The following is a 14,041-nucleotide window of genomic DNA, read 5'->3' as shown; positions in this document are numbered from 1 at the left end:
GCCAAAACTCTTTACAAAGTTCACCTTTAAGGTGTACATTCCTATAAATTCAAGAAGCACAACTGTTGCCTTTTGGGGTATGCTGGCTGAGATGTACAAAGGGATGCTTTCATTGTCCACCAGATGCTGTGCTCTAATAAACCAGCAAGACTTAAAAAGGCCTAGTCTCCAGCAGCCCTACTGGTAATCATTTTTCCAGGAATGTCCAATTATCAATCCCTGATAAGTTATCCTGGCTCCCACTGCCTTCTGCATGGGGGGGAGGACACAGGACCCATGGCAACAATAATGCAGAGTGATGACATAAAAGGTATGCTGGGAATATACATTGATCAGGGTATTGAAGCCCCAGAGAGAGTTAGGGGCAGGTAATTTTGCATATCTGGTATGATATACATATCCTTATAGCAGAATCAGAGCTGCTTTTTTGGGTGCTGGCATATATTATAGGTCAAGAATGTGTTTTTTCATTGTACTTTACCAGGGCCTCAGAATTTTGACAGAAGAAATCCATTTAAAATGGAAAAATCAACATGGATGCTATCCCTATTAGAGTATTGCTCTTCAAAGTGGGTAAACTCAGTTGGTCAGAGAGCAGGGCTAATGGTACTCAAGGATGACCAATTCAATGTGCCAGAGGCTCTTTATATTATCCTGAGGCTATAAATGACAACACCTCAAACCAGCTATCTCATATAAACTTTAAGTGAGACATCAAGGGCACTTTACAGAGAGCATGGGCCAGTGTTAGAACCAGCACCCATATATGACAGCTCAGAGGGCATTTGGGCATCCGTTATTCCAAGGGATCTGATAATTGCGCATATTTTGCATAAAATATATTTACGTCTTTCTATGCATACAACTGTATGCATAGTTTTAAATTTTAATTTCCCACAACAATTTTTTTTTAACTAGGTACCTTTCTTCTCCTAAATGTGGATTAAAATTGAATTAAATCAGCATTCTTTACCATCTGCTGGGTGTAAATCACTACTTGCTCTAGGAAAAGAAGCTAGTTCTAAGTCCAGCACATAAAACCTTTACCAAAACACATTTCAGCTCTTTGGCATCATGGCTCAAGGACAGACTGTGCCTGCTGATCCTCTACCAAATGATTTGACTACAGTTGATTGATTATGTTTAAGGGTAACAAAGCAATCTACGGCTATAACAGCAAAAATGTAATTGCCTAAAATCTAATAAGGCAGCTTCTCCTTAGATGTGAATATAAAGAAGCTGCAGACCATGTATTTGCATCAACAAACTGCCCAAAGCAATTCTGCAACATACCCTTGCACATCCCCTGCAGATGTATTTTCTCCGCCTTAGAATGTGAGCAAGTTGATTTACACATTAATGAGAAACAACTGAAACGAATCAATTAGGCAGGTGAGGATCCAGTCAGGGGAACAAATATTTTAAATATTGTTAAGTGGAGATCCAGAACAATATAAAGATAAATTGAGTTTGTATTCCTCTTCTTTAAGCTGGGCTGCATTAAAGAGAAATTAATTGATTCTTGACAACTTTAATGAGTTTTTATTAACTGCATAATTGGAAAGAAAAATCCATGGATGTAATAAGCATCTTAATTTATTAGGGGCAATGTGATTGACTGACTGAGTCATGAGAAGTCCCCATAATGTGCTATTTCCATCTCCCCACAAATATCTAGGTGAGAATAAACCTCTCTGGTTCATGTTTCCTCTATTTTTTTTGCCTGCTTGGGTAAGAGGAATATATTGTCCACAGGCAACATTGGGAGTAGAATGAGCACTGGGTGGATGACTCCAGCCCCATTTTATCAAGAACTTTCTGTGTGACTTTTATAATTATGTAATTTTTTCAGTAATTATTTGTCACTTATTTCCTCTTGGCTTTCATTTTCTCATTTGGAAAATGATGAAGATTAACTCTAAATTCCCTTTGAACTCTAAATTATATGTTTCTAAAGGTAAATTACGTGGTGACTCGTATTTTAAGAACCCAATCAGTAGTCTCCATCCTGTCATCTAATCCAAAATAAAGTCTCTTTTCAGCAAAGTAGACACTAGCCAAGTTTTTACTAAATAACCAACTGGAATTTTCTAACATCCTTCTCATTCAGTCTAGCTACTGGTTTAGGAACCACATTCTCAAAATGTGGTTCCTAAACCAGTAGCTTCAAGTTTACCAGAGAACTTTCTAGGAATGTAATTTCTTGGCCCCATTTGACATACTAAATCAGAAACTCTGGGAGTGAGGCCCAGCAACTGATGTTTTACTTTCCTGATGATTCTATAATACTAAAGTTTGAGATCCACTGATATATATAAATATACCCACCAATATACATAAATATATTTAATTCATTTAGAAAAAGAAAATGCTTTGTGAATGGCTATATCAGAGTAGGTGGCCATTACCCATGAACAGAGACTAATCAATTGATCCTATATGGGTCTTTGTTCAGACACACACCCTTCTCCCCTCAGCCACCAACCCCTGTCTTGTTCCTTCTTTCATTTCTGAAATATAATTACTGCTTTATCAATTGGACTTACCCAAGAAAATGTAACTAACATTTGTAGAGCACTTTAGAATTTCAAATCACTTTTCATAGGTAGTCTTTCTGGATTATCACCTTCACTTTATGGATAATGGAGTCTCGAGGAGGTTAAGTGACTTTATAACGTTACATGGCCAGTAAATGCAAAAACTGCCATATGAACTCATTACTGAAACACAGGGCCTTCAGTTTTCAATCAAATTTCCAACCAAACTGTAGGAAAAAAAAAGAGTAGCTAGACAATTAAAAAAAAAATTTTATCCTTAACTCAGGGAAAAAGAAATTGGGCCTAGAATTAATAGTATTCCTGAGAGGAAATTAATCATATTCTTTATGTTCCTATACAAAAACTCTTTTATTTGTAAAACTTATGTCTAAATTTATAAAGATCATTCATAAGAAACTCGCTTCACTCATAAGTCATCATACAAATGCAAATTTTCACAAAACCCCCAAGAAATCAGTTTAAATTTAAGATTAAGAAAACCAATTGATGGAAGATGATAAGCATTTAAACATGTAAATGAAGAAAATATAAAGTACAAATAAATCCACTGGTTTATTTTGGAAAATATTCTAAATTCAAATGTCCAAAATGAGAGGTAATAGAAAAAAATATGTGGGATAAAGTTCACATATTAGACTTTGTAATAATGAAGAACTCAAAATGGGACTTGTATTAACTAAAGCTTTTTTTTCCAAAACATTTATGTACAGTCTTAGAAAAAGAAAAGTGGCTTTACTCAATGCAGAAGACAGCAGTGCTATAAATTAACTCCAAGGCCCACATCTCATGATTCACTTGATTGTTTATCAGTTCTAGGAAATGTATGTTGGCAATTTAGATGAAAGGTGAAGGTAAAGACTGCAAGCGCCTGCTTTTCAACTCAAAGCGTTATTTGTACTAAAGATCTTCATATTCCAAAGACTGAGAGAGTATGGTCAACTCTAGTCACTTGGTTTCATTAGCAGAAACAGCAGTGTAGGAATCTCTGTATTACTGTGTAAAGGCTAATAGGTTTTATTGAAAAAGAAAGCTATTCTAATTAAATAAATTATTTCATTTGAATTAAATAAAATAAAAAGGTTTATAACCTTTTAAAAATACTTATGCATAATAAATTATGAGTAAACATACCAAACTATATAAATATTTGGCATTTGAAAGATTTTTCAGTCAACTGTCCTATGCTTTAAACAAAAGAAAAAAAGTAGAATGATTCCTTTCAACTAAGATTGTTAGGCTTCAATAAGAACTAACTTCTCAAAATAAAGTTTAGAATAAAATTACTTGTCAATCTATGTGACAGATAAAGTTAATTTAGAAGCTCATTCTCCCTCAGCAAATAGACTTAAGAAGGACACCATTTATTTATTGCATTTCTGTGAGCACATCTACCTCTGTTATGCTTCAGAATCTATTTCTCTTGCTATATAAATACATTTCCAGCACCTGGTGTACTTGGAACTATCTTTAGGCTTCATGTAGTTGTTCCATCTAGATTTTACAGCACTTGTCCTCAAAACTTGTCAGAGCAATATAAAATATTCAAGGAAGATATACAGTGAGGTTAACATAAAAAAATCAATCTGTTCATTTAAATAGGTAAAATTTCTTGTTTAAAAATATCTTATGAGGGCTTCCCTTGTGGCACAGTGGTTGAGAGTGTGCCTGCCGATGCAGGGGACACGGGTTCGTGCCCCGGTCCGGGAAGATCCCACATGCCGCGGAGCGGCCAGGCCCGTGAGCCATGGCCGCTGAGCCTGCATGTCCGGAGCCTGTGCTCTGCAACGGAAGAAGCCACAATAGTGAGAGGCCCGCGTACCGCAAAAAAAAAAAAAAAAAAAATATATATATATATCTCTTATGATTTAAATCTATGGAAAATGATTCAGTAAACCCATTTTCTGAATGGGAAAAACATTTATAAATGTTGTGTTTTATATTGTAAATGACATATCTGTGTATCCGCCAATCTATTACTTGGCTTTTACCAATTAGAGCATAATGATCTTCATTTTGGTACAACAAGCTATATTTTCAAAGATGTTTATCATCTCTTTGGTGTCATTTCCACTGACCATGATAAAAACTAGAAAAGGTAATGAATAATAATTAACAAAAACAGCCAGCTTACTTAGTGGTTTTGTTTCAAATATCCATCTCTAAGTTAGAAGAACCCAGAATATTTGCTCCAAGACCCACATTTTATAAATGGCAGTTGACTTTCCAGATCAGTTGACCAAATACTATTTAATTCACAATATAATTGAACCAAAACACTCATAATACAGCTCCAATACATTTGACTGGCAGTGTCATACTTTAGAATTTTTAAGTTCAACTTACTTAAACGTATTTATATAATTTCTTGTACAAAGCACTCTTCTAAAGGAAAAAAAAATCACCCTTTATAACATATCAAGGATATGTGTGTTCTGTTACCCAATTTTAAGGGTCAGAAATTTGCTTATCTCCCTGAAAGTCTGTAGGACCTCAGACTTGATTCTTCCTACATGTGTAACACTTCCATCTGTGGCATGGTGGCCACTGTTCCTAGAAGCTTGTCCCTCCCTCCCTCCCTGGAGCCTTCAGGGTCAAACAGGGTCAGAGACAGGGGTTTACTGGACGCAGCTCATACCAGCTTGTGAGAGCCAACATTTAAACCTTCTGGAATTTTGAGAGCTAGTGTCAAACACAGCCATTATTAGAAACTAAATGATATAAATTAAATCAAATATATTAAAAAAGATAAATGTTCAAATTCATCACTTCCTGTTTACTACATTTTACTCTTATTTATACTCTTGAGGATATTTAAGTCTATTGCATTTGTATGACAGAAATACTACCTAATGCTGTGTCATTTCACATCTCTTCCCCACTCTGCATTCACTGATGACACGTTAGTAGCTTAAGTTTGGATGTAGTGGGAGTATATATACCATGGGAATTGGCAAACGCTAAAATTAGGGTTATTTATTCTGGAGAGCTGACTTCTCCAGGCAATCTCTGTATTCTATTCTCAACTAGAGTGATGCTTACCCAAAAGAAAGAGATTTTACATTTAAAATAAAAAAGAAACATTTCCTCATGACATGTACATGACACTTCTCAAAATTTTCACATACGTGAAACTGGAATAAAGTGGACACCAAGAAACTTATTTTTTAAAATGTCACAAGAATTGCAGCTTAATAAGGTGTTATGCAGCAGAGTGTTGAGGAAGAGAGGGTTGATTATATGTACTTAAATTGATAAAATTATTTCTTCTTCCTTGTACTCTTTGACTAATGGCCAAGCAATTGGTCCCCGGACATAGAATCCCATACCTGAAGCGATAGAAGGGACAGATATAGTAGTTAAGAGGAATGCATCTGAGTCAGGTTCTAAGGTAGTCAAATCCTACCTTGCACAATGACATTTCAAAAATCATTTTATACCAAAAACTGGAAGGAAGGGCAAAACAAGATATCAGAAAATGAATAGGTACATAGGTAGAGAGTTTTGATGTTCCCAGAATTTTGCATATAAAAATAACTTTGCTTAGTATTTTTTGATGATGATGTTCGAAGGACCTTTAATAAATGATCTCCCATATGACCATTAATAAACAAATGTATTCTCAAATTGCTCATCAAATGTATAATTATTTTTTTTTTATTTTTGCAGTACGCGGGCCTCTCACTGTTGTGGCCTCTCCTGTTGTGGAGCACAGGCTCCGGACGCGCAGGCTCCGCGGCCATGGCTCACGGGCCCAGCCGCTCCGCAGCATGTGGGATCTTCCCGGACCGGGGCACGAACCAGGTGTCCCCTGCATCGGCAGGCGGACTCTCACCCACTGCGCCACCACGGAAGCCCCAAATGTATAATTCTTAATAAAAATATGTAGACTTGTCTGCTGTAAATCCTCATTTTTGATTTATACATCTCAAAGTTAAAATACTCCTGAATTAAGAACATATTTTGGGCTGGGGAGAGGCAGGAAGATGACGTTGGGAAGTACGTACGTACTACTTACAGTATTGGTAATTTTCTAGTTATTTAAAAAGGTTATGGGTTCACTGCTACTTTTAAATTATGCTCAACATATTTACTATATACATAATTTTGTATGTATCAAACATCACATAATAAAAATGTTTGAAAAGAAAAAAAAATCTACCTTGCATAACAGCCAGCTGGTATTTAGCATTTATAAGTCTCAGTTTCCTAATCTACTAAGTAGTCAAAGTCAGAGTACCTTCCTCATAAAACTTTTGTGTGTTTTAAATGATATATGTAAAGAAGAGGCTCTGAATGCTGACTGAACATCAGAATCACTTGGGAGCACTGAAAAAATACTGATTCTTGGAGTCACAATCCTAGAGACCCTAATTTAATGATGTGGGGAGGAGCTGGGCATTACTGTTTTAAACCATCCCCCCAGTTGACTCTTACCATGCAATCTGTGTTGAGAACTACTGTTACCCATCATTATCAGTGCTTCAATCCATCATCCCTTGAGGTTGTCTACAATTACCAAAGGACAAAGGTTTTGAGACATACAGGAGAAAATGTGTTTATAAATTTGTTCATTTGCCAAAGTATCTCAGAAATTAGGTTTCTTTACTGTTGCCACCTAACCCTTCAATGAAAGTAGAGCCACAGTTTAAAAATTTTACTGCACTTGAGAGGGCCTTCTAAAAGTAGTTGTATCCTGAGTTACATTTCCCAAAGTGAAAGAAGCCAAAATCATTTCTCAGCTAATTTTAGTGAATTTCTTTGCTCTTCTGTTACTTTGTGCACCTAATTTACTGAAACTCTTGAATTAATCCCTATTTTCACCAGGTTCCATTGTAGTCACTCCAGTCCAAATCACTGCCATGTCTAAATGAGACCACCACAAGCGCTCCCTGTCTGGCCTTCTTGCTGCCACTCATGTCCAACCTCCAGGGCATGCTTCTTGTCCCTGACAGGGATCTTGTAAAAAACACATAGCATTTCTTCTCATTCCTCTGCTCAAACCCCCCCTTTGATATTTTCCTATCACCTTTAGATACAAACCCAGAGTTCTTCCCTACAATGCCTTTTTGAGCAGGTCCCTGCCTTTCTCTCTGACCTAATTCATATGCTTCTTCCCATCCCTCACTCCACTCCAGCCTCTCTGATCCCTTTGTTATTCCTTGAGTACATCAAACTCTCTGTTTAGGTCCTTCACACTTGCTCTGCCCTCTGCCTAGGACATTCATCCACTCCAAATAACTTGACTCTCCCTCCCTTCACTTAGACACCTGCTTAAAAGTCATCTCTTCAGAGACCTTCTTGACCACTGTAACTAAGATTACAACTTCATTCCAACAACTGTTGTCACTTTTCATCCATTTATCCAACTTTATTTTCCTTTAAAGTACATTAATTATATTACATACTTTATTTTTATTGTACCTTTTCTCCATAGAATTTGAGCAGTATGAGAGGATGAACTTTGTCTCTTTTGTTTGTCACTGTATCCTTGTCATACAAATATGGACAGATACAGAGCAGAAATTCAATAAATACTTGTTGGATGGATAAGTAACTATGTAGTCAGGATGAGTTGTCTTCAAGTCCTGTGAGTCCCAGAAAATTCTAGAATTCTTTTGGTTCATTGATTAAAACAGCAAGACCAATTAGCTTCACAACAGATGGGAAACCTAAGTTCAAGCAGCCATCTTGCTAATTCTGACATCTGTCACAAGATGCATTAGGCAGGAGTGTGCATAGATCAGCTAATATTCAGCAGCAATATAGGGAACACACCTCAAACCCTAGTCCTTCCACCATTAGTATTTTCATGAAATCTGAAGGAGAGCACCTTATAATATCCATAATCCAAGGAGCATGGATTAAATCCATTTTAATTCTTGTTCTGTTACTGATTTGAAAGAAAATGTCATCCTATATTTTGTATGTGATTTGAAAAATTCAGGTGAATGGAGCACATAATCTAGTTTGACAATTTTATTCCTAATAAGTTTACTGTTTGTAAATCAAACAACATTATAGGGGGTCAATACATTAGCGGTAGCAAATAACACATGTGTGAGAGAATATTTTCAAAAGAAAAAAATGTACTTTTTATCTCCATGGTACTGATGATATCTGCTGAGAAGTTTACAAATAGATGCTCCCAATATTATTATCATTATCTCATCATCGTTAAAAAGACAATGATGAAAGTGATGTTTCTTCCCTGGAAGTGGAAGGACAAAATAACCTGCTAGAAACGTTCAAGCAAGTGCTTTGGTTAATTTGGTATACAATGATACCAGAGAAGGTTAGAATATTGCATGAATTCACAAATTTTGTTTTGTGTCACACTGACATAGCCAGGCTCAAATGAAATGTGCTTCTATTGAAGTTAAGAGCACTCTTATTCACAATACAGGAAATTAAATGATCAGTTCTTGTCAAACAAAAAGTAAGTTGTTTTAAGGAAAAGGAATTCTTCTGACAGTCAAATTTTATTCTTTCAGGGAACAAGCAATTCTTTGACAGAAAAAATATGTTATTGCCAGAGGATATGTACTCCTGTGTTATATTTTGCTAGTTTTCTATTTTCTCAGTACATAAGGAACAGATGGAAATAAGGCTGATCCAATGAAAAAATTTCTTTTACATTCCAGCAATAAGGAAATCTAAATTTCAATGAAATAATCTAACCAAATTTTCACATATATGGGCATATATTTTGGAAACCTTATAGGAAGTGTAAAACCAAGGAGAAATCATGGGGATTATTAAAGTGATATTTGCCTTTTCATTTCCGTTCAGACTACTTTATAGTTGTTATTTGTATTCCTCTCTAAATTCTCATTTTCCCTAAATATGAATGCGTAAGTTATACTACTTGCTCCAAAATGATGTTTAGCTTTCCTAGAGTTTTTTTATACTCTGAATAAATTATAGCCACTTGGGCTGGGACTAATCATATCATTTTAAAAAAAGGAGTATGAACACCCTCAGATCACTGGCTAATGAAGTAACCTTTTCCAATGCACTATACGGCTATGTTCACCTCATGCCACTAAATCATTCAGATTTTAAAACATAATCATCTTACAATACAATTCTTTGCTGTCAAAATGAACCATGGTACCAATTAATAGTATGTCAGTATAAGCAAATAATCTGGATCAACACTGAGGGCAATTAATTTGACTCCAATCAAATATTTAACTTATCTTAGTTCATACTCAGAGCGTCAAGCTTATGGCTATCAAATACAGTAACAGCCATTCACATGAGTAGAACTCTTTCAGATGCCAGGATTATTCACCCCTTGAGGGCACAAAGAGCTATACAAAAAACAAAACAACACAAAAAAACTATGGCAGATCTCACACAAAGAAAACCAACAGAAGTCTTTAGTGGGTCGCTCGTGTGAAGTACACAAGCTTTCCTTTTACTTCAAAGGAATATGTTCTTTAATTAAATAATATATTAATGATATTAAAGACAGTATCTCAGTTGGACCCTGCTGGCTGTTCTCCTAAGGCAACGAGCAGAAATAAACCCTAGGATCCAGGAGAAGCTAAACATTCAGGGAAAGAGCACAGAAAAGATGTTGGAGATAATACGTGACACATTTAAACACCTTAGAGACTGGATCCTGGAGAAGACCTGTGTCCTGGCACACAGCTTCCCCAGCGTAACTGCCCTTTAGCCAGATCTCCCAAATTCCCATGGTCACTCCATTGCTAGCTGACCTGAGGGGAAGTGAGACAAGGGGAAGTGACAGAGAAAAGAGACTGCAGTCTTAACAGATTGCAGTTAAAATATATTTTGCAAATCTTATAAAAACATGGACATAGGGGCTTCCCTGGTGGTGCAGTGGTTTAGAATCTGCCTGCCAATGCAGGGGTCATGGGTTTGAGCCCTGGTCCAGGAATCCCACATGCCACAGAGCAACTAAGCCCGTGTACCACAGCTACTGAGCCTGCACTCTAGATCCCGCAAGCCACAACTACTGAAGCCCACGTGCCACAACTACTGAAGCCTGTGCGCCTAGAGCCCCGGCTCTTCAACAAGAGAAGCCACTGCAATGAGAAGCCCATGCACCGCAAAGAAGAGTAGCCCCCGCTCGCCGCAACTAGAGAAAGCCCGCGTGCAGCAACAAAGACCCAACGCAGCCAAAAATAAATAATTTATTAAAAAAAAAAAAAAAGAGTGGACATATGAATACATTGCTAGGCCCTCTTACCCAGGGCCCATGCAAGCAGGGGTCCCTGAATTTTAAACTACAGTAACTAGTGATACATCTGCCACAGTCAGTGAAACATAGTGGTAGTATAATCATACAAAACAATGGAGGAGAAAGTGACGTTAAGGTCATAGCTTTCATTCTTTGTCTTACTTCTAAGATTTTGGTGCCGTATCTTTAAAATCCCACTGGCAGATGTTTTGATCAAAAACTGTTTTTGCTGTTTCTCAATATATTATACCAAAGGCAAAAAGTAGGTGAGTGTGTGTGTGTGTGTGTGTGTGTGTGTGTGTGAATGGACATAGGAAATTATGCAGTAATTAGCTCTGAATAAATTGTGAAACTGGCTAAACAAATTGAGATATTTAAGACAAATTATTACATGTTTAAAGATATATAAGTATTCTCTTCTTTATCAGAGCTGCCCAGTGAAGTCTACCTATTAGTCACTCATACTCATTAACCAATAAGGCATTTGATTATGGAAGCTGAGAGTTGGGGATAAGGGAATCTGTTACAAAAAAGATAGCTGAATTAACATGGATAAATTCTGAAGTTTCAAATTTATTAAGTGGCACCAAATCATTGTCTGTAACCTTTTAAATTTCAAAACACTTGATGGCTGTGCAGATATATATCCTGTGTGATTTATAAATGTCATTCTTGTTTTCTCTTTAACTACATTTCTAGAACTTCATTTTGAGTTTGTAATAAATGGAACAGCTGATTCAGAGAAGTATGGAAGTACTTATTCACCAGAATTAAGCCAGAAGCTGAATCTCTACTATGGTCTGTAGAGTTCTCGGGCAATGACAATAACCATTATCTGACTCTATGCGTAGGAGACAGATGAAGTCGATGTATGGAGTAATATGATTTTGCCAGGCTAGTAAAAGATGCTAGAAGCTGTGGATTTCAGATGAAGAAGAAAGATGAGGGAAGTAAATTTGAGAAAATATGGAGTACAAAATTAGGCTAAGACTTTAAAAATTCTATGAAAACAATGAATAATACCAGGGGACTCAAAGAATGGGAGAAAATATTTTTCTTTTTACCCAAGGGAAGGATATAATTAAATGTAAGCTCTGTGCCCTCTGACACTGTTATGAGATCATAAATTTAAAAGTTAATATGTTTCTCTGTAGCTTGAGATCAATGCTGTATTCATAGTATACTAAATAATACATTCTTTTTTTTTTTTTTTCCTCGGTACGCGGGCCTCTCACTGTTGTGGCCTCTCCCGTTGCGGAGCACAGACTCCGGATGCGCAGGCTCAGCGGCCATGGCTCACAGGCCCGGCCGCTCCACGGCATGTGGGATCTTCCCGGACCGGGGCACGAACCCGTGTCCCCTGCATCGGCAGGCGGACTCTCAACCACTGCGCCACCAGGGAAGCCCAAAATAATACGTTCTTGATAATCACTGTTCACAAAAGTTTCAGGAGAAAGAATGTACCACAAGAAGAAGGTCTTCACTTCTATAGTGCAGTTTCCTTGTTTTTCTCTTACTTTTCAATCTGCTTATTTTTTTTCTGTGATTCTCTTCCTTCATTCACCAGTCAGATGGTTATGTTCGTCCAGGTTTCATCTCCGCAGGTATCATCTTTGTTTTCTGCATACTCTTCTTTGTAACCCTCCACAATACATCATTTTTCAAATGCTGAGGGCTCCCACAATCTTATCCTCAGGCTTACTGGACCTGAGTTTCAAACTTTTCTCACTGTCTCCTGGCTACTTCCAGTTGAATATCCCCTAGGAACTACATGCTCAGCACTTATAAGATTACATTTACCCTCCCTCCAAGCTCCTTCCTCCTATTTTTTTCTTATTTTCATTAACGACACCATGTCTAAGCCAAAAAAAAATATGGAAGCTGTCCAGAATTCTCTCTAACTTCTCTCATCCAACTCTAAAAGTTAGGAACAATATAAAGTAGTGGTCAAGTGCTTAGTTCAAAGTGTGACCATGCCATTTACTAGCTGTATGAACTTATATAGATCACTTAGCCTCTCTGTGCCTGTCTCACAAGGTGTTTAAGATGATTAACTGGATAATATACCTTCAATGCTCAGAGCACTGCCTGGTGCTTACTAAGTGCTCAATAATTTATTATTGCTCACATCCAGGCCTTCATACATGCTGTTTCCTCCACTTGGAATGCCCTTTCCAGGATTTTATCATAATTTAGGTGCCAGGCTGATCACAGAGAGCAGAAGCATCTGGGATGCTGTCTTTACTGATAGATGGGCTTCCAGCTGGAACAAGTATCCTATGAATTATGAGTAATTAATCTCTTCTAATTTAAGCGACAGATGATTTGGACTGTTGATCTTACTTCTGGCAAATCAGTGAAGAGGAAAGTGAATACAATTATCCCGTGAAAGGAACAGGTGACGTACTAAAACCAATATCAAACCCCTTGTTAGGGGTTCTCTAGGACTTACATAATTTCTCTGAGTCCACCTCCATAAAATAAGATACTATAAGGAACAGAAAAGTGTGTCTTACTTAACTTCATATTTTCAATACCTGAGAGAGTCCAACCAAGCTTAATCACAAGCATTAATTGAAGAAATGAGTGCATATTCAAGAAACCATTGTTGCCGAAGGGAAGGAACCAAAACATTGGGAGTCGAGAATGGATGAAATGAGAAAGGGAGGGGAAGGCAGCTGCTCAAGACCCAACAAGCTCATGACACGGGGAAAAACCCTGCCAGCAATTGCTCCAAAGGGAGGACAGAAGCCTATCTGCCCTCTTTAAATGGCTTGGGTCCCTTCATCCTAAAGAAGAGTTTGCTCAGGTGAAAAGGGCTCCCTTGTTATCTTTGATCTGGTTCTTTACACGAAATCATCCTTTCCTGGGGTGTGGGCTGGGTAGGAGCACAAGGATGTAACAGACAGTATAATGTTCTCTCAGTACTTGGTAGAGATTATTATCCTGGGGTATGCATGTTAATTTTTTCTTAGACCATATTATTGTGTCTCACATTTTCCCTAGTTGGCATTGAAATCTGGATAGTGAGCCCTCTAGGATTCTGGGTTTTTCCTAACAATTTTTCTAAGCTTACTACTTTAAAGGGCAATATAGTTGCTAAAAATTTAGTCTCATTATTTTTCTAGCCAAATCTTACTGACATCTGTATACTAAATTTCAAGATTAGGATTTGACAGTAAAGTAAATAAAGTTTGATTCCATTTTTCTCTTGGCTTACTGAAAGCCCAGAGAATCTAAGAATACTCATGTATTTGGCTTTCATTTTTACAGG

Source organism: Delphinapterus leucas, chromosome 9, assembly GCF_059928025.1.
Source record: "Delphinapterus leucas isolate spDelLeu-1000000601 "Yukka" chromosome 9, BTC_Dleu_Yukka2, whole genome shotgun sequence".
Classification (NCBI taxonomy): Eukaryota; Metazoa; Chordata; class Mammalia; order Artiodactyla; family Monodontidae; genus Delphinapterus; species Delphinapterus leucas.
This window is presented reverse-complemented; position numbering follows the sequence as displayed.